General features: G+C 37.1%; 1 long non-coding RNA gene across 1 annotated transcript in view; it reads left to right on the forward strand.

The window, feature by feature from the left end:
* Positions 1–27,514, forward strand: part of LOC147369923 (uncharacterized) — a 152,033-nt gene that overhangs the window by 123,671 nt on the left and 848 nt on the right. The window contains exon 4 of the long non-coding RNA XR_015168111.1: positions 16,584–16,720. This is a non-coding gene — a long non-coding RNA (uncharacterized LOC147369923). The remainder of the gene's footprint in view (positions 1–16,583; positions 16,721–27,514) is intronic.

The following is a 27,514-nucleotide window of genomic DNA, read 5'->3' on the forward strand; positions in this document are numbered from 1 at the left end:
AACAGAACTACATACTATCCTGGCTATGCTAGTTAACAGCTGTGACAATGACCAAAGAGCAAATTCTCTGAGACTTGTTCCCTCTTCTGGAAGGGGTGATTATAATTTCACTTGAGGGAAACTTAGTACACTTCATAATAATTAGCAAGATACTTTATTTTGCTACTCTATATTGATGTTATTTTCATTAGACTCAGATGCTACTTACCATAGTATTAGGCATTCCCTCTATTCTTCTTACATTGTATTTGATGCATCACTTCTTTGTATCAATTTTCACAGTGCATTTTAATTGTTTGTTTACATGTTTGTGTTCTCAGTGGTCTGCAAGACCAAGAAGAGCAAATATTGGGTCTTATGTCTCTATTTCCCACGTAATATAGGCTCAGTGAAGTGAAGTCGCTCAGTCATGTCCGACTCTTTGCGACCCCATAGACTGTAGCCTACCAGGCTCCTCTGTCCATGGGATTTTCCAGGCAATAGTACTGGAGTGGGTTGCCATTTCCTTCTTCAAATATAGGCTCAGTAGCCTGACTGACACATAATATAGTGCCAGTCTGACACATAATATAGGTCCAATAAATGATTGATGAATGACTAAATAAATGGGAAAAGATGATGAATAAATCAAGTATAATTTAAGTAATTATGTGAACAGGGCATGAAAAATGCTGTAAGCTAGTTTCATACGAAAGGGCTGATTTTCAAATGGAGCATGTGTGCTCAGTCACTTCAGTCATGTCCAACTCTTTCTGACACTATGACTGCAGCCCGTCAGGCTCCTCTGTCCATGGGATTCTCCAGGCAAGGATACTGGAGTGGGTTTCTGACCCAGGGATCAAATCTGCATCTCCTGCATTGGAGGCGCATTCTTTACCACTGAGCCACCAGGGAAGTCCTTCAAATGGAGGGATCATGGAATTTATTGTGGAGATAGGAGGTAGGACATGGTCTGAAATTTCTTGGATGAGCTTTCATAAATTGTTTTTAAAAAGGACCAAAGAAACATGAAAGTCAGAGAAAAAGGTATATGTAAAGTCCAAAGTAAGTAAGGTATGAACCTAATCAGGGTCTAAAGAAAAACCCATAATGACCAGACCTTAGATATTATATTGGGAAAAGGTGAGAGATGAAGAAGAGGTAAGTTAGAAACAAACTGTAATGGGCTTTAGATTTTTAAACAAAGAACTTGTACTTTATTTGGTAACAAATGGGAGATCACTAAAAGATTTCAGTGGAGGAGCTGTAATATTGGGATTATTCTGGTCACAATGTGTCAAATGGATTGGAGTGCACAAAATATTAGATTGGTAATACAAATTATGAGGAGGTAAATATTTGAATTATAGAGGTTGAAATCAAAAGAAAATGTGGGTCCAACATACACAATGAAAATAAGAATGAAATTGTCCTTAATTCCCCATGAAAAGCATACCTTAAAAAAATCTCTCTTTAATCAGATTTGTCAAAAAAGTTAACACTGACTGTTTCCTTCTAAGTTCTTAGCCAAAAACACTGGCTATTCTACATAGTGAATATTAGCAATCAGACCTCTCTAAAATAGAGGTATAAAGTTTTAAGTTACTCTAAGATCTTGGACATCTACTTCTTCCCTTTATTCTTTTCACCATCACTTGATTCCAGGCTTTTTCATCTCTTCATTACAATCACACCTTGCCTTCCTCTCTAGATTCCTGAGCTCAAAACTGTGACTGCCCTGCCGTGTTCAACCAGCAAACAGATCTTCTAGTGAATCACCTGCCGAGTGTTTCTATTTATTCCTCCTAAATCCTCAAAGATCAGGTGTGAGCAGTTTATTTTTCTAAAACATTTACCAAATTACTCTTGAGGCCACCTTCTTAGTTGCCCATATTCTTGGATTTCCCCCTTAAACTAGAGAAAAATGAAATAGTATTGATACCTTTCATTTATGCTACATGTTTTCCTAAGAACCTAAGACTTTCCTAAGTCTATGAAGACTTTTCCCAGCTACATCCTGCTTAGAAGAGAGAAAAAAATATTATCTTAACTTTGCATTTGAGAAAACAGGCAGAAAGGAAAAAAAAAAAAAAAAGTCCCAAGAAGTCATGGCAAATCTGCTAGTAGAATGAGAAAAAAGAACCTAGTTTCTCGACTCCTAGATTATGGCCTCCAGCTTCAGTAAAAACAGACAAGGTAGATCATTACTGGGTGGTCTTAGAGGATGAAGAAGTCTCATTGCTCTGACTGGAAAGTGATATCCTTGTAAGAGAAGGATCATGATCATAAACATAAAGCACATATGAAAAATGAGCCTCTCATTTGGCAGTTCTCTAAAGATCAGTTCAGTTCAGTCACTCAGTTGTGTCTGACTCTTTGCAACCCTATGGACTGCAGCACGCCAGGCTTCCCTGTCCGTCACCAACTCCTGGAGCTTGCTCAAACTCATGTCCATCGAGTCAGTGATGCCATCCAACCATCTCATCCTCTGTCATCCCCGTCTCCTCCTGCCTTCAATCTTTCCAAGCATCAGGGTCTTTTCCAGTGAGTCAGTTCTTCGTGTCAGATGCCAAAGTATTGGAGTTTCAGCTTCAGCATCATTCCTTCCAATGAATATTCAGGACACATTTCTTTTAAGATGGACGGATTTGATCTCCTTGCAGTCCAAGGGACTCTCAAGAGTCTTCTCAAACACCACAGTTCAAAAGATACTGCCATCTTTCCTCAAAGGCTGGATTCCTATACCAAATTTTTCCCTCAATTTATAAAGTAACAAACTTTACAGAATTGTGCCAATTCTGATGGATAATAATACTTTTTGCAATGATGTGCATTTCTAAGATGGTGCACACCTCAAGCTAACTGCACTCTTTGACATTAAGATTTGTACATTCCCACCTTTGACAGGGGAAATAGTGAATTTCAAAAATAATTAAGCATGGACAATTAAACATCCAAAATTGTGTACTTTCCCTCAATTTTCTGTTCAAGTTTAACAAAGCAAGATATGTGTTTACATAATCTCAGTGATTACAAGGAGATTGTAATCATTCTAGCTTATACTTTTCATTATGCCCATGAGATATTTAATGCCAAGATATGCAGGAAAAAAACAGCACGTATACTGTGCTCTTGCACTCTACCTGTGCCACAGCTCGCTATAATATATTGCCTTCCAAGTTAAGGGATCTTAAGCTTGAGACTTACATAAAGTAACAAAGGATTCATTGAGAAGCAATGGACTGACCAATAGGAATGTTAACTATACAGTTCATTATATAGTTAACGTGAACACGTTATATCTGTAAACTATAAATAAAAAATAGTAGAGTTCTGGTTCTAACTTATTCACTAATAGCTAACAAAATTTTGTTGAATGTGACTGAGAATTGACTCTATTCTGGCTTGGGTATCTCTCCTTTGCTTATACAGCTTCTATTCATCTTCTGTGAATTCTTTTCTCTTTTAATCCCACACTGGTTGGTGTGAAATGACTCTTACTAAAGTGAAGGTCTTTATAATTGTCATTATTTTTCTCTATCAGTCTACCAGGACTCAAAGTTCCCACTTAAACTGTACTTAACACAGTCCCAGCTATTTCTGCTCTTGGTCTTATATGATGATTTTCTTCCTTCCAGATATTGTGGTAATACTTCCATGCTATGTGTGATTGTCAGCAATTTATATTGGTCTACAGAAATTATTCTGTTAGACTAATTGCAGACTTTGGCCTTGTCTTATTTACATTGAAAGAGTGAGACAAGTTTTATCTGGCTCTAGCTTTTGTCAAGAAGAGTGAATTCTCCCACCCAGCAAAAGGCCACTTCCCACACCTCCCGTGTAACACTATCAGACAGAACCTCTGGCTATAGAAGCCTAAACCCACAAATACACAGGCTACATCTACATGTTCTTAGCTTGGGTTTTGGTCAACCTCAAATACCTCTTATTTTATTAGGAAAGTATCTTTCCTTTCTGGGTGCCTGGTGTCCTCCGCCAGTGTTTAGAATTTGTTTTGTTTTGTTTTGTTTTGTTTTTTGGAAAGGAGTACATCAAGGCTGTATATTGTCACCCTGCTTATTTAACTTATATGCAGAGTACATCATGAGAAATGTCAGGCTGGATGAAGTACAAGGTGGAATCAAGATTGCTGGAAGAAATATCAATAACCTCAGATACACAGATGACACCACCCTTATGCCAGAAAGCAAAGAAGAACTAAAGAGCCTCTTGATGAAAGTGAAAGAGAAGAGTGAAAAAATTGGCTTAAAACCCAACATTAAGAAACTTAAGATCATGGCATCCAGTCCCATCACTTCATGGCAAATAGATAGGGAAACAATGGACACAATGAGAGACTTAATTTTTTTGTGCTCCAAAATCACAGCAGAAGGTAACTGCAGCCATGAAATTAAAAGACGCTTACTCCTTGGAAGGAAAGTTATGACCAACCTAGACAGCATATTAAAAAACAGAGATATTACTTTGTCAACAAAAGTCCATCTGGTCAAAGCTATGGTTTTTCCAGTAGTCATGTATGGATGTGAGAGCTGGACTATAAAGAAAGCTGAGTGCCAAAGAATTGATGCTTTTGAACTGTGGTGTTGGAGAAGACTCTTGAGAGTCCCTTGGGCTGCAAGGAGATCCAACCAGTCCATCCTAAAAGGAAATCAGTCCTGAATATTCATTGGAAGGACTGATGCTGAAGCTGAAACTCCAGTACTTTGGCCTCCTGATGTGAAGAACTGACTCATTGACAAAGACCCTGATGCTGGGAAAAATTAAAGGCAGGAGGAGAAGGGGACAACGGAGGATGAGATGGTTGGATGGCATCACTAACTCATGTACATGAGTTTGAATAAAGTCTGGGAGTTGGTGATGGACAGCATGGTGTGCTGCAGTCCATGGGGTTGCAAAGAGTAGGACACAATTGAGTGACTGAACTGAACTGATATCAACTGAAAAAAATGCTCAGCCTAAAAGTTTAGAGTTATGTTTTATTCTGTGATCTTTCTGAGCATCATAGCCTGGGAATCAGCCTTTCATAAAACTCTGAGGAATTGTTCCAAAAAGTAAAGAAGGAGCCAGGATATATAAGAGTTTTACTAAAAATAAAATGAAATTTAAAAACCTCATGTAGTTGAACATTGAAAGATTACTGCTAATCACAAAAAAAAATGTAGGCATAGCAAGGTAATAATTTTAGAGCTTATCTATGTATGGGAAGATGCATAGAGTCTGGACTGAATGAAATTATTTCTTTGATATGCATCTTAACTATCTAGGGCCAGTATCTCTTTTTTCTCCATCCTGAATTCTCCTCAGGATGCACCATTGGGTGCTGCAGTGGCTGATGGATCGATGGCAGGGAACATTCTTTTGTCTGCAGATATAGATTAAAACCAGCCAAAGAAACAGACACATCAGATGAAATCTGAGAGGGTTCCACACATGTCCTCAGGAAGCAATGATCTCCCAGCACCTCGATGTATGACAATATTCACTATTGCCAACCAGGAAAACTTACCTGAATTCCATGTCCAGAGTTTTATTGGGTTTCATTCTGTAGGCAGAATTGAACCACTGGCCACATGGTTGAACTCAATCTGCTGCTATTTTTCCTCCCACAGAAGTAGAGTTAATGACACATGTTCAAAGCCCCAATAATCTAATTATACTCTTTGTCTTTCTGACATTGTCAGTCCCTCATCTTACTGAGTCATCCATCACTAGCATTAACTATGTTAAGTGTAAACTACGAAGGGGCCCACCATGAGTCACCTCATTAGTGTAAGCTATCAGGCACTGTTTTAGGAGCCTGCTATGAATAAAAAGACATCCCAGTGACTCAGGAAACGTCAAGAATTTAGAGCCTACCTTCTAAAAACAAGGGACAAAGGCCAGCCAAATTCTTTATTACACATGACTATGATTATTTTAACATAGATAATATTTCCATAGTTTAAATTGTAGTTCAAATGCTTTGGGAGGGGAAAGAACTCCAGCACAATAGTTGAATGGGTCTCTTGGATTCAAGCCACATATCCAACATCTTTCAATAATATGGTATAACTGCTTGATTATCTCCCCAAATTGTACATATAATTAAACAACAATAATGTCTTTTTCATTTTCTGTAAAATAAATATACAAATGTGAAATGCTACTTTGTTTTAAAATTTAGATGGTTGAGGAAGAGACATGAATGAGTAACTTATTGAAGAACCACCTAGAAAAATCTAGAAGCCAGCAACAACACCTGAGATAATGAAAACCTGTAAGTAGGAGATTTTCTGCTGCCTGATGAAGAGCATCTCTTACTGAAAATCCTGTCATACTATGGAGAAAAAAATTTGAGTCGGCATGGATAATAGCAAATCTTTCAACCTTTATTTTTATAATTTTATTTATTTATTTTTGGCTGTGCCGGGCCTTCACTGCTGCACAGGCTTTTCTCTAGTTGCTGTATGCCGTTCATAGGCTTCTCGCTGAGGTAACTTTTCTTGCTGCAGAGCACGAGCTCCAGGGCTCTCAGGCTTCAGCAGTTGCTGTGTGCAAGCTCAATGGTTGTGATGCACAGGCTTAGTTGCTCCACAGCCTGTGGAATCTTTCTGGATCAGGGGTCAAACCCATTTCTCCTGCACTGGCAGGTGGATTCTTTGCCGCTGAGCCACCAGGGAAGCCCTATTTTAACCTTTTAATCTTCTTGCTTTTCTTACCTGGAAGCAACTCTATAAGTGGTATTTTTTGTCTCCAAAAGTAAACAGACCTTAAGCCTAAATGCTAAACTTTCAAATCTGAGGGTTAATGTGAATTCAGAAAAGGTGTACTCATTTTGTTATAAAGTCACACTGTCACCTAGTGGTTTCTCATACACAGAATTTGAGAAAATAAGCTAATGGCTTATTTGGGTAATTTATTCTCTGATATCGGAGAAGGCAATGGCACCCCACCCCAGTACTCTTGCCTGGAAAATCCCATGGACGGAGGAGCCTGGTGGGCTGCAGTCCATGGGGTGGCTAGGAGTCGGACACGACTGAGCGACTTTACTTTCACTTTTCACTTTCATACATTGGAGAAGGAAATGGCAACCCACTCCAGTGTTCTTGCCTGGAGAATCCCAGGGACAGGGGAGCCTGGTGGGCGGCCATCTCTGGGGTCGTACAGAGTCGGACACGACTGAAGCGACTTAGCAGCAGCAGCAGCATTCTCTGATATATACAAAATAAGTACAAGACTACTTTGTCTTTATAATATCTGAAAGATGTTTTGTATCTTTAACTTATTTCTATGGGTTTGTTGTTATTCAGTCACTCAGTTGTGTCCGACTCTTTGTGACCCCACGGACTGCAACACACCAGGCTTCCCTGTCCTTCACCATCTCCTGGAGCTTGCTCAAATTCACGTCCGTTAAGTCGGCAATGCCATCCAACCATCTCGTTCTCTGTCATCCCCTTCTCCTGCCTTCAATCTTTCCCAGCATCGGGGTCTTTTCTAAATGAGTCGGCTCTTTGCATCAGGTGGTGGAAGTATTGGAGCTTTAGCTTCAGCCTCAGTCCTTCCAATGAATATTCAGAGTTAATTTCCTTTAGGATTGACTGGCTTGATCTCCTCGCAGTCCAAGGGACTCTCAAGAGCCTTCTCCAACATCACAATTCAAAAGCATCAATCCTTCAGTGCTCAGCTTTCTTTATGGTCCAACTCTCACATCCATACATGACTACAGAAAAAACCATAGCTTGGTCTAGACAGACCTTTGTCAGCAAAGTAATGTCTCTTCTTTTTAATACACTGTCTGGGTTTATCGTAGACTTTCTCCCAAGGAACAAGCATCTTTTAATTTTGTGGCTGCAGTCACCATCTGCAATGATTTTGGAGTCCAAAAAAACAAAGCCTGTCACGTTTCCATTGTTTCCCCATCTATTTGCCATGAAGTGATGGGACCAGATGCCATGATCTTTGTCTTTTCATTCTTGAGTTTTAAACCAGATTTTCACTCTCTTCTATGGGTTTGGGTACTATTATAAATGACTCGTAAATTATTTTTATTGGAGCACATGGTTTCTTCTCCCAGACACATGCAGAGTATGGAAAGAGTAACTAAAGAGAATACTGTAACTTGCAGTGAAATATTTGGTGAATTTACTTGGTTTTCCTAAATTCTAACAGAGTGGTTGTATAAACAAGTTTGGATTATATAGTTGCAAAATTTCCCATTTGTTTTAACAAAATAGTCTGTAACAAACAAACTTGGAGTTCTCCTTCCTCACTCCTTCTCTGCTTTTAGTTAACTTTTCTTTGCTGCTTTCATCAGAAGGAACAATGACATCTAAGTGCCTGACACATAGTGGATTCTTCATAGATGATTAAAATAAAAGTGGTTCTTAGCTAAATGTCATAGTCTAGGCTCAGATAATAAAAATTAAAATTAATATTTTTCTACAAATGAATCAAGAATCTTGTCTCACTCTTGATAGTTCTTTCCAAACCCACAAAAAAAGCTTACTTCTTTTGAGTTTCATATGGAAGAAGAAATATTACATTCCATCTTTAGTATCAATTAAAAGGCTTTATTTCTTTTCCTTTTGCATTTAGTGAAGGTCTTTAGTGTCTAATGCTTGGCGTTTTAAAGTAGTTTGGAGAACATTTGGGCTTCCTGGAAGAATCAGGGCACATATTATTATGGTGAATTCTAAATCAACCTGAAAAAATCCAGTAGCAGGATGTACATCTATTGTTGTTTAGTTGCTAAGTGATGTCTGACTCTGTAACCCCATGGACTGTAGCCTGACAGGCTCCTGTGTTTTGAGGATTTTTAGGCAGGAATACAAGAATGGGTTTCCATTCCCTTCTTCAAGGGAAATTTCCAACCCAGTGATTGAATCCACCTCTCCTGCTTGGCAGATGGATTCTTTACCATGGAGCCATCAGAGAGGCCCTATAACTTGCTATAATATTCATGGGAATCAGTTTATCTGCAGGGTGATTTCCTAAAGATTTGATGTATTTATATACATCTGTCTGAAAATTAGAAGAAATTCTTTTCATGCAACTAAACAACTGAGAAAAATGTTAAGGGCTGACAGAACACACAACAGGGCTCACAAACTCTATTTTCCAGGAATGTTTATGTTCTTCTATTTAATAGAATCCTAGAAAAACTGCAGCTGTGGGGAATGTGATAAATAGAGCATGGTATAGGTTAGGAACCCTTGATTTCAGAGTTCCATGGTGTCTGCTGCAAACACTCAAAGCTTATTAGAATCTAGCCAATTGAGATAGATGTAGGGGAAGAGATAATTGTTACAGGATTCAGAAATTTTCTCTGGGGCAAGTAGTTATTCACTCTGGATGCAGATTAACCAATGCATGTTATTCAGGAATTTAAAAAGTAATATTATTTATGGAAAAACTATATTTTTGGATGGAAAATTAAAGGAATCCCTTTTGCCCAGATATGTTTACTACTACATGCATATACAATATTCATAGATGAACCCACAAAAGTACCAGAAATTCTCACTGATTTCATATTTCAGGAGGATAAAGCTCTCCTATGGATCTCAGATGTATAAGTAGAAAAACACCAGTCTCATACACAAGGATAGCAGTCATTCAGTAAGCTAACTTCTGGAAGAAAATATTAATATCTTCTCAGAGTTATTAAAATTTTTTAAAACCCCACATATTGTCCAGAGTAATGTTGACTTTTTTCATTTCTAATCAAATAAAATATCCAGTAAGTTATGATAGTTAGAGCAGATTATACACTTCATTTTAGAAGCGTGAAGCATGATTATTTTACAGGGATCAAATCAGGCAAACGGGAAGATACTCTCCACCCTTGGCATGTGATCTGAATGGAAGTATTCAGAGTATGCTTACATAAGGTCATTGCAAGTTAGACGATGGCGGTGCTGTCATACCCTATATAGTACTGTGAACCACGGGCAGCAGTGAAGATGTAAGAATTAGCCAAAATTTTGCTGCATGATTGCAGACCTTCTCTCCATAAGATCCATAAAAACAGAGACTTCTAACAATGAGTATTTGTTGTTGAATGAGTGCTGGGAGACTCATTGTAGTAAATATAGAATAGTTATGGAATTTTAGAGTATACCTACCTATTTTCAGAAGAGTGGCAAAATATTTTATCTTTTATTTCATTCATATAGTAAATATATATGTATATGTGTGAGTATACACACATACTCCTCTCTATGTGTTAGATGCTATTCTAAATGTTTTTCAAATATTAATGTACTTATGGCAAGTATGAGTACTTAAATAATACACCACAAATAATTACTATCAAAGGTTTGCAGACCAAAAGAGTTTTAGTGCTCTGAATTGAATATTTCTGAAGGCAGATTAGGTTATTGTGACCCTAATAATGACTAATATTTTTGAAGCCTAAATAGAAGTCAACTTAATATGCTTTTTGTCAAGTAAATACTTAATGTAACAGTTGGGATGCAGTCAAAATCCCCTCATTATTTTAACAAAGATTTTCATAGAAATAATTCTGAACTAAGTATTGAAGACCGAAAGGCAAGAAAACGTAGTGTGTTGTGAACATAAACTATAGAAGATGCAGCTAGCCCTCCTGATCCTCCCTTAATGCTCTGGGAACAAGGAGAAGTAGGAATTAATAAAACTTCAAAAAGTTTGATCGGTGACTCAGGGCACCCCAAGGTGTTGCTCTGTGATAACCTGGAGGGAAGGGGTGGGGAGGTAGGGGGGTTTAGGAGGGAGGGGACACGTGTATACCTATGGCCAATTCATGCTGATGTATGGCAGAAACCATCACAATATTGTAAAGTAATTATCCTCCAATTAAAATAAATACATTAACAAGAAAGTGGTCATCAGGTTAAGGGGGAAAAAATATTTGGGAGAAGACTGCTGCAGAACTCAGAACTTTGAGAGCTGCCAGCTACCGCTGATGACTCTAAGGGGAGCAAGCAGGAGGCTGGCTTTTTAAAGTGGTAGAAAACAGAAACTGGAATTGCTACTACCAGGGTGAAGTGCGACTGGAGTGACACTCAGGGAACCAGGAAGAAAAGAGCGAGCTAGCAGAGAGCTGCCTGGAGCAGCCCCCTCTCTCATCCGCTCTCCCAGACTCCCTCTAGCGTCCCTCACACAAACAGAAGAGCAGTTTCCTGAGTCCCAGTCCTCGTTTTCCAAAACTACAAAAACAGAACTACAAAACAAGAACCGTGGGTTGAAACTGAGAGGTACTATTGTTGAGTAGTTAAAATAGGAAACAGGAGTCCAGAATGGCAGGTGGCTACAAGACAAGGAAGGGAAAAGCCCGCGAAAATAGAACAAAGGAAGGTCCGAGGACCGGAGTGAGGACCTCAGGTGGAACAAACAGCACTCCCGCCCAGTTTACATAGGGCAGGCTCAGAGGGAGGAAAAAACACACAAAAAGAGGAGCCTAGGGCCCGGGGTCTCTCTCTGTCTTGCGCACGCGCACGTTCTCTCCCTCTCCCTCTCCTTCTCTCCCTCTCCCTCTCTCCCTCTCCCTCTCTCTCTTATCTTTGAGTCCTTTGGGTCATCATGCCCCCACGCCTAGAGGATGTGTTTTCCTTTATTTTCTAAATAAAACTAAGGGAGCTATAACACTGTCCAAGAGCTGTGACTCGCTGAGGGCTTTAGTGTCCCTCGCTTCAAATTTTTGCTGAGACCAGACAGAACCGAGGAGATTACACTCCCCTGACACTACCTTCATAACCAACCCAGGGTGTTTTTTAACATGAGAAAGGATTCACTCCTCCTTAACCTGTTTCTCTTATATTAAAACCTGAACCCATGTGCTGATTCATTTCTCTGAGAGACAAAGTATCCTTAGTATCATCACCTTAATCCCTAGAAATATTCATTAAGGTAGACATCTTACTTGGTGCTCTTGGTATCACTTGCACAGCACGTAATGTTCTTAACAAATGTTAGTTGAATGAATAAATGTGTAAAAGTATATTCGCAGCATAACTCTGACTCCTGAATTCTCTTTAAACAATGAATTTTTCATCTCTTTTGATCATTGAACTAGGTTATAAATATTTATACCATAAAAACTGAAGCACCACAGAAATATGAACTCAAAATGTCAAAAGTTCTTGTGTTTCATTAAAACAGTTAATAGATATTTTGCTTATTACTCTCTTAAACTCCAGACAGATACAAGGAAAGAAATTAAAACTCTCCTCCTTGATTTCTTCTTGAATTGAATTTACCCTATTGAAACTCCAGTGATGCTTCAAGCTACTCTTTGGCTTTTCTATTTTGCACAAAAGATATAGCTGTACTATTCAGCCTTCATATGAAAGGAATGAGAGGTTATCTCCTCTTTTCTTATTTTTGCCTTCACTGTCCTCAATCAGTCTGCTCTCCCTTGGGTGCTGTAGCACTCTCCAGGTGCAAGGAACTCAACCATGTGCTGTGAAAGAGTTATTTTAGAGAGAGTTCTATAAAGTATCTATGGACAGATAAGATCTAACATCTACAAAATTTCATTCACTTTGCCTAGCTACATGCTTAGCTTTCTATCTGGTTTATAACATTCATTGTGTCATCACTGAATATTCTTTTCCAAAAGCATATGACACACACTTGAGTATGAAATAAAAGAGAACTGACTTATTGAAACAGTGGCCTTAAAAATTTTTTTTCCTCTCAAATAAAATATTTGAAAGGGTGAATGTAAAAATCCGTTGTTTTCATGGCAATTATTCAAATTCTCCAAGTCTTTCTGATGTTTGAGGATATTATTTTGCAGACATGTCAGGAATTAGAATCTTTTTGCAGAAATTCTTGTTAAATATTAGAAAAACAATCTAGCTCTAAAGAACAATGTGTATAAACACATCTTAATGCATTGCATAGTCAATGTAATATTTAAACCTAGCCATCCATTTTATTTTACAAACCATATGTTTTATTGTTCTTCTTGACATTAATTGTGTTATTAGGGGATTATGGACAAGTGTATTTGTCATTTGTTTATGACCTTTCGGAGGGTTCACCAGAAGTATGCTCATACAGTTAAAGATCAGTTCCTGCTCACCAGACTGTTTACAATAGAAGAAGAAATGGAAGGTCAGAGTCTTAGTAGTATAATCCCATTGGCATTCCCTTGATTTTCCATATAAGCTAAATTAACTTTATGTTGCCCTTAGAATTTAAACAAAACAAAACAAAAAATCACTTCTAAAATCTAGAGCTGATTCTAAATCAATCCTTCCCTGTGACCTTTGGGATGTTTAGTAGGACTCCTGGCCTTTACCCACTAGATCCCAGTTGCCCCTCCCAAGCTGTAACCCTGAAAGTGTACCCTGAGACTCTTACCCCCAGTTAAGAGCTGCTAACATTAGCTCTCAACTATTGCTCTTCCATTCTATTTTTCTTGTCCCCACTTTGGCAGCCCATTATGGCATATAGGGATCAGATGATCTTCTTTCTAAATTATTTATTCAGTTGCTTACCCTGGAAGATTGACCTAGAGTTAATCACAAGGCAGACCTAATTTAGAGACAGCTAGATAGCTCTTGCTGGAAGTGATGGTTGCCTGGTTATTTGAATTCTACTAGCCTTTTGTATGAGGGTGATATTAAGGAAGGACCATGTTCTAAACATCCAGTACTTAGAGCTGTTTGTTCTCAGAGTGGTAACAGAGTGAAATTCTTCTTGGTAAGGTTAAATGTTGTGCATTTTCACTTGGTGTCCCAGGAGGCTCAGACAGTAAAGAATCTGCCTGCAATGCAGGAGACCTGGATTCAATCTCTGGGTGGGAAAGATCTCCTGGAGAAGGGAATGGTAACCTACTCCAGTATTTTTGCCTGGAGAATTCCATGGGCCAAGGAACCTGATGGGCTACAGTCTATGGGGTTTCAAAGAGTCAGACATGACTGAGCAAATAACACTTTCACTTTCTTAATAAATATATAAATATAATATTTAAATATATTTTATAAAATTTATATAATGTATATTTAAATAAATATAAATATATTTTTTATTTTTATAAAACTAATACTTTTAAAAATTAACTGTGTCCTTTATCCCATTTACTGTGTAGTAATTATTTACTACTAAATAATATAATTTAATAATGTAGTGTTAGTCACTCAATCATGTCTGACTCTTTGTAACCCCATGGACTATAGTCCACCAGGCTCCTTGGTCCATGGAATTCTCCAGGCAAGAATATTGGAGTGGGTTGCCATTCCCTTCTCCAGATGATCTTCTCGACCCAGGGATCAAAGCCGGGTCTCCTGCATTGCAGGCAGATTCTTTACGATCTGAGCCACCTGGGAAGCCAATTTAACAATTTAATTTATATTTAATTATATAGTATGAATGTTTATATAGTATGATTGTTTAATACTATAATAATGTAACATGAAGAAATCAGATGTTAAGATCACTTTCATTAATTTTGAGTCAATATTGTTAAATATTAGATAGTATATATGAACCCCTTCTTTATACATGTGATATGTGGAATTATATCTTTTGTCATGTAGATGTAAGTTCTTAGAAACTCATTACAAATGTTATCACTGCATAAGATATCAAAACAGGGTTATCAGCTTTGAATGGAAAAGATAAATGATTTCAGGAGTGACAGTAAAACCAGGAGAACCCTGATGTACTTTCAGGACTCTTCTCAGGATAACTGCGCTCCTTTGAGCTAAAGCCTTAGGAGGAAGTATTAGTAGTATCATTAACACATGAACCCAGTCATTTATTAACAGCATTTCTTATATTCTAGATCATCTAAATGATGCCTAAGAAATCAGAAAATAATCAGTTAAAAAGAGAGGAACTCTTATTATGACCAACAAAAAGTTTAATCTAGGAGAAATTGGAAAATATTAGTTCTACAACATAATTAATACCATTTTATTAGGAAAATACACAATCTTGAATAAGCAGAAGCTCATTCAGCCCTGTATTTAATAGGTAGCAAGTGATAGACACAACTGTGACTCAAGCTTGAAAATGGGAACTTTAGATCTTGGATTTTTTTCAGTGTACAGAGCAAAACGGACTTGAGGTATATGAGCAATTTATTTGTTGTGGTTAATGAAGACTTGGGCTTTCTAATGAAAGAAATAAAAACGAATGTATGAAAGTGCTAACTCAAATGAAGTGAAAAGTGAAAGTGTTAGTTGCTCAGTCGTGTTCATCTCTGCGACCACATGGACTGTATGTAGCCTACCATGTTCTTCTGTCCATGGGATTCTCCAAGCAAGAATACTGGAGTGGGTAGCCATTTCCTTCTTCAGGGGATCTTCCTGACCCAGGAATTGAACGTGGGTCTCCTGCATTGCAGGCAGATTGCTGTCTGCACCACCAGAGAAGCCCATAAATATGTGTAAATTATTTTTTTTCCTGCTTTTTTAATCAAATCTTTTTAAATCAAGGGCCCAAACTTTCAATGGGACATAAATCAGGGAAAAGCAGCAGGCAGGATGCAGATAGAATTCATCAAGGCATAAGGTAGCACATAATACATTGTCAGAGTATTTTAAAAATGTACAGTAATAGGAACTATAGGTTTACTATTCTAGAATTAAAGCCATAATTCTTGGTAGAAAATCTCAGCTTTTAACTATTTTATAGCTGATAATTCTGTATGACACATCTCCTTTCTCAGTTGCCTGTGTGTATTTTAAAATAGCTTATCTTTGAAGGAAATGAAATTCTGACATTTTTCCTTTTTCTCTCTAATAATAAAGCTTTCTTTGTGTGTTTTTGTTTTGGGATGAGGAGTGATTTATTTTGTCCTGGTTTTCTATATCAATCATTTATTAGACTAGATTACAAATTCTGTTTCAGGGACAAAGTGAATGAACTTTATGAATTCCTTTTTATCTCCCCTACATTCAAAAGAGAAGTAGTTATTATACATTTAGTGAGTAAAGGGGGCTTTAATTTAAATAATTTATATCAGGAAAAAATGTTTAAACCATAATTTTAGATGGAAAATAAACTTTCCTCAAAAATGACTAATTTCCCCACAAGACTGATAAAATAAGAAGATACAATAAATTCCCCAAATAACACAGGCAAATCTTTTGGTTTCCTGGAAAGAGTAGAATTAAGCAACTAATTGAAAGACTATCAGAAGTTATCCATTTATCTGAAGCACATTCAACTCTCTCCTGGGCCACTGGATTTTATTTTGTGATGAGTTTTAGGCTAAAAATTGGGAAAAGAAGTTCAAAATCACTTTTATTAAGGAGGCCTCATCACTGCTGAGCTGTTACCAAATGGTTTATACATGGAGCACTCAAAAGAGATTTATTTTTCATTTGGAGCTTAGGGAAATATACAATAGAGCAACAAATGACAAATGCCATAATTGCTTAGGGGTATTATCATTTCTAGTGTGACAGATCAAATCTGGAAGTTTAAAATAAACTAAGCAAGCATTCACTCTGCTAAATAGCATGAACCAAGTAATTGCTTACTCTTTTCAGAGTTCAATGGAAAGTCATCTGTTAGAACAAAGGGATTTCAGTTTTGTCAGTGAACAATAAATGTGCGCAATGAAGCTTGACTGGCTTTTTGTTATTCTTCTCTATGCTACCCAGCATAAAACGAAGATCAGCTTCAAGGCCCAAGTGGTTTTCTGGCTCTAAGCTGGCACTGTTGTAGAGAGAGAACTTTTCCATCTACATAAACCGAAATTCTTCTCTTCACTTGTGAATAATAACCTGAAGGTCAAAAGGTATGGCTTTTCGGCATTTCTTTACCATTTTCAAGTATTGAACTTTAAAAACAACACTGGCACCTGCATGCCACACATGATGTTTGTGTCATTTGTCTCACAGGAGGTCTTGTAGAACACATCATGCTGATGAATCACGTCATGATTATGAATGTTAACAACCATATTTGCTATAGGTATGCTTGGAGAAAGAGCCATAGAAAGAGGAACAAATGTTTATTTGAATTTCTACCAGGCATTAGAAACATTTTTGAATATCACTGGAATACCATTGCATAGCACTTTCCTACTTCCTTGAATTTTTGAAGGGGGTGAGAGTTTAATTTGAAGTCACAGGTCATTGAAAAGTTCAGGGAACATTACTACCATATCTGCGGTGGCTATGGTAATGCCTCAGTGCACGCCCAGTGAAAAGTGATAATAGAAGAAAGAAACCTCCACAGTACCAAGAGCATAGCTACTGTCAGACGTTCTAGTGTAGTGAACAAGCGCTGACAGCCTAAATCAACTCCTAGCTCTGCCCCTTACTAGCTAGGTGATTTTAAGCAACATACCCGTTTTGTGATGCTTCCTCAACTGAAAAGAAAAAAATTAAAACAACATATACCTTCCACATGGTGCAGTTATGAAGATTAAATGATTAAATGGCCATCGTAAGCACTTTAGGAAAGAAAGAAAATTAAGTATTATAATAGAGTTTGATAATATGCTAATTTCTTGAATAATACTGTAAACTCTTTTTAGAATAAATAAGATAAAAATAATGGGATACATGATGACTGGATTTATAAAAGTAAAATTTACTTTTAAGAATATACATAAAATTCTTTTTTCTAGAGTTGGTACATAAGTGATTGGCTGTTTTCTTAGAATTTTCCAGGCTTTCATCATGCTATTTCTTCTCTTTCAAAGCATATGAATAAATCAATCTTTGAATTTTCACAGCACCTTTTTTTTAAAGTGCCCCCAAAATTTTTTGTTTTCTGTTTTTTAAATTTTATTGGAGGATGGTTGATTTACAATGTTGTGTTAATTTCAGGTGTTACAGCAAAGTGATTCAACTATACATATGTTCATTCTTTTTCATATTCTTTTCTGATATTGGTTATTATGGAATATTGAGTAGAGTTCCCTGTGCTACACAGCAGGTTATTAGTTACCTCTCTTATATATAACAGTGTGTATATATTAATCTCAAACTCCTGATCTATCCCGCTCAACATTTCCCCTCTGTTAACCATAAGTTTTGGAGAAGGCAATGGCACCCCACTCCAGTACTCTTGCCTGGAAAATCCCATGAACGGAGGAGCCTGGTGGGCTGCAGTCCATGGGGTCACTAAGAGTTGGACACGACTGAGCGACTTCACTTTCATTTTTCAGTTTTACTCATTGGAGAAGGAAATGGCAACCCACTCCAGCGTTCTTGCCTGGAGAATCCCAGGGACAGGGGAGCCTGGTGGGCTGCCGTCTATGGGGTCGCACAGAGCCGGACACGACTGAAGCGACTTAGCAGCAACCATAAGTTTGTTTTCAATATCTTTAAGTCTGTGTCTGTCTTGTAAGTTCATTTGTATCATTTTTAAAGTTTGAGTCCACGTATGAATGATATCGTATGATAGTCTTCTTTCTCTGACTTCACTTAGTGTGATAATCTCTAGGTCCATCCATGTTACTGCAAATGGCATTGTTTCATTCTTTTTGTGGCTGAGTAATATTCCATTGTATATTGTACCACAATATACAGTGTGGTATATTGTACATTATATGTATATGTATAAAGAAGATTGTACTACATCTTCTTTATCCATTCACCTGTTGATAGATACTTAGGTTGTTTCCATGGCTATTGTAAATAGTGCTGTAATGAACATTGGGGGAACATTATCTTTTCTAATTATGATTTTCTCTGGATATATGCCCAGAGGTGGGCTTACTGGATCATATGGTAGTTCTATTTTTAGTTTTTAAGGACTCACTATGTATAGCCATACATATCTCAACCCAAAAGGTTAAATGTTTCTTCTAAACATCTTTGTTATCTATATTAATGCCATTTGGAAATTTCCATTTCTGAGTGACTCATTCATCAAACAGTACATAGAAGTATGAGGGAACTTCAAGTTACTGCTTTCCACTATCAAATAATGCTGGCAATGACAATTACAATAGTTAGAGAATCTATTAGCTGAAAATTACCTAGGATTTCACTAGAAACCCATGACTGGTGGTTAGTCCTACCAGGAAGCTTCTTTGTGACATAATCCTCAAGTGGAACATTATAACTATGAAATTAAATTTTCTGATTATCAGAGGATTATGACACAAAACATATGAGTGATTGACCTTTAAAAAAATCAAAATAAAAGCATATTTTTCAAAAACCCACTGAAAAATTCATAGGTTTTTAATCTGATATTAAAAGGATAACTTGGCATCTTTCAGTGGCACAGAGTCACAAATGTATTTAATTATTATCAAGGAACTTAGCAAGGAGTGCAAAGTCTTTGGTTCTTGAAAGAAGACTTTAAACTGAATGGGAGTAGGGGTTTTCTGATTCTTTTATTGGAGTCACAGTTTTGCTATCACAGTACATGTAATACAACCTCCTTGGAAATTGAGATTGAAGCTGAAGTGTGAGGGCTCTGTCATGAATCATCTCTGATTGGGAGATACCTAATGGAAATCTCTGTATCTCTTCCCCCTGCTCTCCATGAGTACTGCCAGTTTCTTGGTCTGGGTACTCATCACCCTAATTTGGACTTAGTTTCAATAGTCTTCTCAGCCATCTTCCTGCCTCCATTGATGCCCACACTCAGTCTGTCTTCCAGTCGTCATAATTATTCTAAACTGCTTGTCCACAAAGGATTTTTAATATCTATGCTTTAGAAAGGGCTGTTACTGATTGATTAAAAACAACTCTAGAGAGTAATAGGCAAAGAATATTAATAGGCAATTGACAGTAAAGCAATTCAAATGCCCAGTGCATGGTAAAATGATTCCTTATCCTAGGAGGAGTCAGAAAAAAGCAAACTCAAGTAATGATAGGACACTATTCGCACTTAATAGACTGGCAAAAACTGGAAAAGAATGATGCTACTTATAGGCGGCAAGTATGTGGGGAAAAGGTACTTTCATGCATTTCTGGTATAAAATGAATTATGACAGACATTTCTAGAAAGAAATCTGTCAATACCCATTAAAATTAAAAATAAACTATACTTCAACTCATCAATCCCTCTTTTGAAGATTTAATCTCTGAAATGTGCTGTGCTCAGGTGCTTAGTCATATCCAACTCTTTGCAACCCCCTGGACTATAGCCCGCCAGGCTCCTCTGTCCATGGGATTCTCCAGGCAAGAATACTGGAGTGGGTTGCCATTTCCTTCTCCAGGGATCTTCCTGACCCAGATATCAAACCCATGTCTCTTGCACTGGCCAGTGGATTCTTTACCATTGGGCTACCAGACTGGGAAGCCCCAGTCTATGAAATAACACCAGTCAACAAGAATAAGGATATACTTATAAGGAAGTTTATTGCCATGTAGTTGACAGTATCAAAAACTGAAGACACATTGAATGTCCATGAATAGGGAAATGGTTGAATAAATTGCAGTACATTCATTCTACAAGGATAGTATTCAGCCATTAAAAAGACTAGTAAGATCTATACCAGTTGAGGGATTTTTAGAATATATTGTTGAGTAGGAAAATCTATATGAAGAACATAGTATATGATATGAGTTCATTTTTCTCAAATAATGGCAAAAGTCTTATGTATATATGATTATCAGCATGTGTCAATATGTTAACATCAGTAGGATGCTGAGAAGAAATGATAGAGAAGGGGAAAGAAGTAAATAAGTTAAAATAGGGGAAAAAGAGAATAAAATGTTTACATAATAAACATGGAGTATCTTATATGATTCAGTTTATGTAAAATGTATGTGTGTATGTTACACACCTGTCAATATGGCAAATGTAAAGAGATGCATGGAAATGTCAACAAAATGTTAATGATGGTACGTCAAGGTGATACAAATTTTAAAATGTTTCCCTTATACTTTCTTGTATCTTCTTTCTTTATAATTTTTCTGTGTTTTAAATTTTTACAGTGAATGTGTACTGTATTTAATTTAAAAAAAAAAAAGGATAAACTGTTTCATTTGTAGGAAAAAGTCACACTTTTTATTACTTCTCTGTTTAACCCTAAATATTTCTCAATGACCTTACAGGATGAAATCTTAAGGTCTTTTGTGATCTGACTCCTGACTATCTGTTCAATTTTATTTCCAGTAGCTTTCCCTCTCAGCCATTCTGAATTACAGCAATCTTCTGAATACCCCATGGTGTTTCAATCACTCTGTCTTTGAACTCATTCTCCCTTTCTCTAAAATGTGTTTTATACATGCGTTACTTGCCTAAAATGCCTTCCCATTTATGCTGCAAATTTCAGTTTGGGTATCCCCCCATCTAAGATGTCTTCATCAGCATCCCCCAGGATAAATTTCCCACTAATGATTCAGCGAACACTAACTGAGCATCTGTATGCCTAGCATTATGTTCCTATTTAGCAATGATAAATAATAACAATCCTTATTCTCAAAGAATATTCAGTGTAGGAAACATAGTCTAGCAAGGCAACAATTACAGCTTAGTTAGGTAAATATAATGATGGAAATATGGGCTGAGGGAGAGGAGCACAGAGGGACCTAAATCAGTGAGGGAAGTCAAAGAGAACTTCACAGCATGAGCAAAATTCGAGTTAGAATTTTTGAAGAATTTTGCCAAGTGGATGTTAATTCTTCCAAAAATAAGTTTGGTCATTCCTAGCAGAGGAAATGTCCTATAAGAAAGCACATGTACCAGCAGCATGGTGGCACAGGTGGTAAAGAATCTGCCTGCAATGTAGGAGACCCAAGTTCAATCCCTGGGTTGGCAAGATCCCCTGCAGAAGGGAATGACAACCCACTATAGTATTCTTGCCTGGAGAATTCCATGGACCGAGGAGCCTAGTGGGCTACAGTCCTTGGAGTCCCAAAGAGTTGGACATGACTGAACAACACATGCATACATATTCTATATCTTGGATAATATCCATCAACAGACTGACCTGTGTTTGTCTTTCCTCCACTGGATATGAACACCTTGACAACAGGGGATATGTCTTTATCATCACTGATCTCTCTTGTGGCAGCTGGCACAATGCCTGACACAGAGTGGGTGTTCTGTAGCTGGGGGTTGCCCTGGACTCCGCTGAATCCTGTCACTTTAGTTCTCCTCATAAATATCCTCATTTAACCTAGTCATGTATAGCATAGTGAATTTTCTAACTACTTTTATTCATTTTAACTGACACCAAGGTCTTGAATCCTTTGTGGAATTTTGTTGATTGGAAACAAAGCATGTTCCTTTCAGTACTTCATTTATATTCCATTTAGCATGCAATTTTAATTTTATTACCTTCTTAACATCTTTTATCTTTTATTCAAAAGGGAACAGCAAACGTGCCTACATACATCAGCGGATCCCAGCAACAACTGAAATGTTTTTCTGAAACAAGAGAAATGAGAAGCTTTGATCCCTTTCTGCCACTTAGGGAAGAAGGAATTCTTCTCAGTTCCCCAAGAGAGGATTCCTATTATTAGGGTTTTTTGTTTTACTTTTTTTCTTTTTCAAATTAATTTTATGGTTAGCAAAGAAATACATGTGTACTGCTTTAAAATTATTCAAATGCTACCAGAAGACTTAAAATGAAAATCCGTGGTTGTTCCTTGCCCTACTCCACACATCACCCCACCCCTCAATCTCCAGGGATAACTACTCTTTTGGCTATTTTCTGGTATTTACATTCAGCTTTCTAAATAATATGCTTATATCTCTAGTTCTTTTATTTATTTTAAACAGCTATTTGTTTTCAGTATGCTATCTATAGTACTTTAAAATATTTCAGCATAGAAAGAGACGTGTGTGTGTGTGTGTGTGTGTGTTATTTTGGCTTAATTATACCCTGTGTGTGGTCACTAACTCTAATCATACCTTAGACACAGCTAGAATTCTAATCAGGAAACCTACCCTCCAGAGGCCATCACTACAAATGCTTCTGTCTTGTTTTTTTTCCCCTATCCCACAGTTTTTTATAATTAGCATAATGAATGTTAAAAAAAAATGATTTTCCATAAGCAAATTAGTGGCTTGTAAATGGAAATTTGAAAGAGAGCTCATCACAAAATTACCAGTATTCAAGATACATGGACTGGCTTAAATATTTCAGGGGCGTCCTTACCCTTACATGGAAATAATCTAAAGAAACCTGGAGTTTATAGCTTTAGGGTTGATCCTAGACTTAATTTCTAGAGGGTTCTCTGAATGAACTAGTTTGAGAAGATTCTGGTTGTCAGTTGCTGATCTTATGATTAAGGGTATCTTGTCTTGAAACGTTTTTTTATTTGCCTTGGATACAGTCTTCATGCTGGATGTGGTCAGAACACTAAAAAGGATGAAAACAAAGACTTTCTAAATGGTATAACTGTTTATGTACCTGCTTGCTGATGAATGTTTATGTAATAGGTGAAAATGTATATGATATTATTTGTTCTGAGACTGACTTTTTTATTAGAGGCTAGTTTGAAGATGTTGAATAGTAGCTAAACTTTACCCTTTAGTCTTCTTTGGAAGCTTCTGTGTCCATTAAAAATGCAGAACTCTATTTGTCTGAGTCAGTTTGCACAAATACTTATATAGTCAATCATTTAGCCCCCTTACACAATTTTCCCATTACTCAATCTTTCCTATAAAAGTTTATCATAATTTTTGGTTAAATTAACTTTAGTTTTTTTCATTAATATAATTACAAAATATTATTCATTTCTGAGGCAATTAGTAGATTATGATTATATTTCATTCATTAGTCACTTTTTCATTTTTCTCACATCAATGCCCCATTTTTTAAACTTATTTTGTTTTCTCCCTTTACTTCTTATGTCTTAGTTTCCTTTAGCTGTCCCTTGATAAAATTACCCACCCTGTTAAACCTCTCATATAACCTGTCGATTTTTTCCTCTAGACACCACCTTTCTACTCTAGGTTTGACTGGTTGCTTGTTGTATACCTGCTACTTTCCTGATACTTCCTTTTACTGCTAACTGTACCTTTCTCCTCTGTGTGACCCCTATTTCCTGGACCATTTTTTCCTACATTTTGGGTTATGTTCTCAGTATACTAAAGAATATCGTTGGATAAGTTCCTGAGAAACAATGTACGTGAAGCACAAATTTTGACTCTTGAATATCTGAAACAGTGTAATGGCTGGGTCATATGGTAGGTGTTTGTTTAACTTTTCAAGTAACCATTAAACTTTTTTCTAAAATAGTTGTATTATTTTTCTACTCCCATCAGCAGTATATGAGTTTCAGTTCCTCCATCCTCACCAGTCCTTGGTATGGTCAGTCTTCTTAATTTTAGCAATTTCTCACAGGTTGTAGTGGTATCTCCCTGAAGTTTTAATTTGGATTTCTCTGATGATCAGTGATGCTGGGCATCACTTCACGTGTTTATTTGTCATACATATATCTTCTTTGGGCATATATCTGTGCAAATCTTTTGCCATTTTTCTTTAAATTATTTTCTTGTTAATGAATTTTTAGATTTCTTTCTTTGTAGACTATGGATACAAGTCCTTTAACATATATGTGATTTATAAATAGTCTCTTGCAGTCTGTGGTTTATCTTTTCATCCTTTTAATAGTGTCTTTAAAAGAGACGATGTTCTTAATATTGTCAAATTCCAACTATCATTTTTTTTCCTTTTTTTGAACCATGCTTTTGGAGCTTTTCCTGACCTAAACTTTGTTTTATATTAGAAGTCTTATAGTTTTAGCTTCTCCATATAAATTTATGTTCTATTACAAATTAATAATTTTATGCTGAAAAATCCAGTTTCAATTTTTTTTTCTTTTTGTATAGGAATATCCAGATTTCCCAACATGTCAACAACATTGCAAAGACTACATTTTCTTTAATGAGAACGCTTTGCATCTTTGTTGAAAATCATTTGACCATATAGTTGTCGATCTATTTCTGAACTCTTTATTCAATTGATATGTTGGTCTATCATCATGCCAATACCACAATAACTTGAATAACTGTCTCTTTATAACAATTATTACATAAAATAGGTTGTCTTCCAACTTTGTTATTCTTTTCAAGACTGCTATTTTCGGTCTTTTGCATTTTCATATGAATTTATAATCAGTTTGTAAATTTCTCCAAAAAAAGATCTTCTGAGATTTTGAGAGGGATTAAATTAAATCTTTGCATGAAATGTTACATTGGTGTCTCTAATTTTCTTGAAGATCTCTGGTCTTTCCCATTCTATTGTTTGCTTCTGTTTCTTTGCATTGATCACTGAAGAAGGCTTTCTTATCTCTGATCGCTATTCTTTAGAATTCTGCATTCAGATGGGTATATTTCCTTTTCTCCTCTGCCTTTAGCTTCTCTTCTTTTCTCAGCTATTTGTAAGTCCTCCTCAGACAGCCATTTTGCATTTTTGCATTTCTTTTCTTGGGGATGGTTTTGATCACCACCTCCTGTACAATGTCACGAACCTCTATCCATATTTCTTCAGGCACTCTGTGTATGAGATCTAATCCCTTGAATCTATTTGTCACTTCCAGTGTATAATTGAAAAGATTCTGATTTAGATCACATCTGAATGGTCTAGTGGATTTCCCTACTTTCTTCAATTTAAGTCTGAATTTTGCAATAAGGAGTTCATGATCCAAGCCACAGTCAGCTCCCCATCTTGTTTTTGCTGATTGTATATAACTTCTCAATCTTTGGCTACAAAGAATATAACCAATCTGACCATCTGGTGATGGTCATGTGTAGAGTCACCTCTTGTGTTGTTGGAAGAGCATCTTTGCTATGACCAGTGCATTCTCTTGGCCAAACTCTGTTAGCCTTTGCCCTGCTTCATTTTGTACTCCAAAGCCAAACTTGCTTGTTACTCCAGATATCTCTTGACTTCTGACTTTGCATTCCAGTCCCCTATGATGAAAAGGACATCTTTTTTTGGTGTTAGTTCTAGACGGTCTTTTAGGTCTTCCTAGAACTGTTCAACTTCAGCTTCTTCAGCATTAGTGGTTGGGATATAGATTTGGATTCCTGTGATATTGCAACAGTAGGAACCAGACATGGAACAATGGATTTGTTCCAAATTGGGAAAGGTTTATGTCAAGGCTGTATATTGTCACCCTGCTCATTTAACTTATATGCAGAGTACATCATGCAAAACATCATGCTGGATGAAGCACAAACTGGAATCAAGATTGCCAGGAGAAATATCAATAACCACAGATAGACAGATGACATCACCCTTATGGCAAAAAACAAAGAGGAACTAAAGAGCCTCTTGATGAAAGTGAAAGAGGAGAGTGAAAAAGCTGGCTTAAAACTCAACATTCAGAAAACTAAGATCATGGCATTCAGTCCCATCACTTCATGGCAAATATATGGGGAAAAATGGAAACAATGATAGATTATATTTTCTTTGGCTCCAAATCATTTCATGACTTCAACCATGAAATTAAAAGATACTTGTTCCTTGGAAGAAAAGCTATGACAAACATAAACAGCATATTTAAAAGCAGAGACATTACTTTGCTGACAAATGTCTGACTAGTCAAAGCTATGGTTTTTCCAGTAGTCATGTATGGATGTGAGAGCTGGACCATAAAGAAAGCTGAGAGCTGAAGAACTGATGCTTTTGAACCGTGGTATTGGAGAAGAAAGACTCTTGAGAGTCCTTTGGACAGCAAGGAGCTCAAACCAGTCAATCCTAAAGGAAATCAGTCCTGAATATTCATTGGAAGGAATGATTTTGAAATTGAAGCTCCAATACTTTGGCCACCTGATGTGAAGACCTGATTCACTGGAAAAGATCCTGATGCTGGGAAAGATTTAAGGCAGGAGGAGAAGGGAACAAGGGAGGACAAGATGGTTGGATGGCATCACCGACTCGATGGACATGAGTTTGAACAAGCTCCGGGAGTTGGTTGGACATGGAAGCTTGGTGTGCTGAAGTCCATGGGGTCTCAAAGAGTCGGATATGACTGAGCAACTGAACTGAACTGAAATTAAATATATAAATAAAATTGGGGAGAATTGTAATTTGGGGTTCTTCTTTCAGTTCAGTTCAGTCACTCAGTTGTGTCTGACTCTTTGCGACACCATGAACCTCAGCACGCCAGGCCTCCCTGTCCATCACCAACTCCCAGAGTCCATCCAAACCCATGTTCATTGAGTCAGTGATGCTAACCAACCATCTCATCCTCTGTCGTCCCTTTCTCTTCCTGCCCTCAATCTTTCCCAGCATCAGGGTCTTTTCCAATGAGTCAGCTCTTCTCATCAGGTGGCCAAAGTATTGGAGTTTCAGCTTAAACATCAATCCTTCCAATGAACACCCAGGACTGATCTCCTTTAGGATGGACTGGTTGGATTTCCTCACAGTCCAAGGGACTCTCAAGTCTTCTCCAATACCACAGTTCAAAAGCATCAATTCTTTGGCACTCAGCTTTCTTTATAGACCAACTCTCACATCCATACATGACCACTGGAAAAACCATAGTCTTGACTAGATGGAGCTTTGTTGGCAAAGTAATGTCTCTGCTTTTTAATATGCTGTCTAGGCTGGTCATAACTTTCCTTCCAAGGAGTAAGTGTCTTTTAATTTCATGGCTGCAATCACCATCTTCAGTGATTTTGGAGCCCAGAAAAATAAAGTCAGCCACTGTTTCCA

Source organism: Bos grunniens, chromosome 7 (assembly GCF_055505025.1).
Source record: "Bos grunniens cultivar Pamir isolate PY7600 chromosome 7, Bosgru_T2T1.0, whole genome shotgun sequence".
Taxonomy (NCBI): Eukaryota; Metazoa; Chordata; class Mammalia; order Artiodactyla; family Bovidae; genus Bos; species Bos grunniens.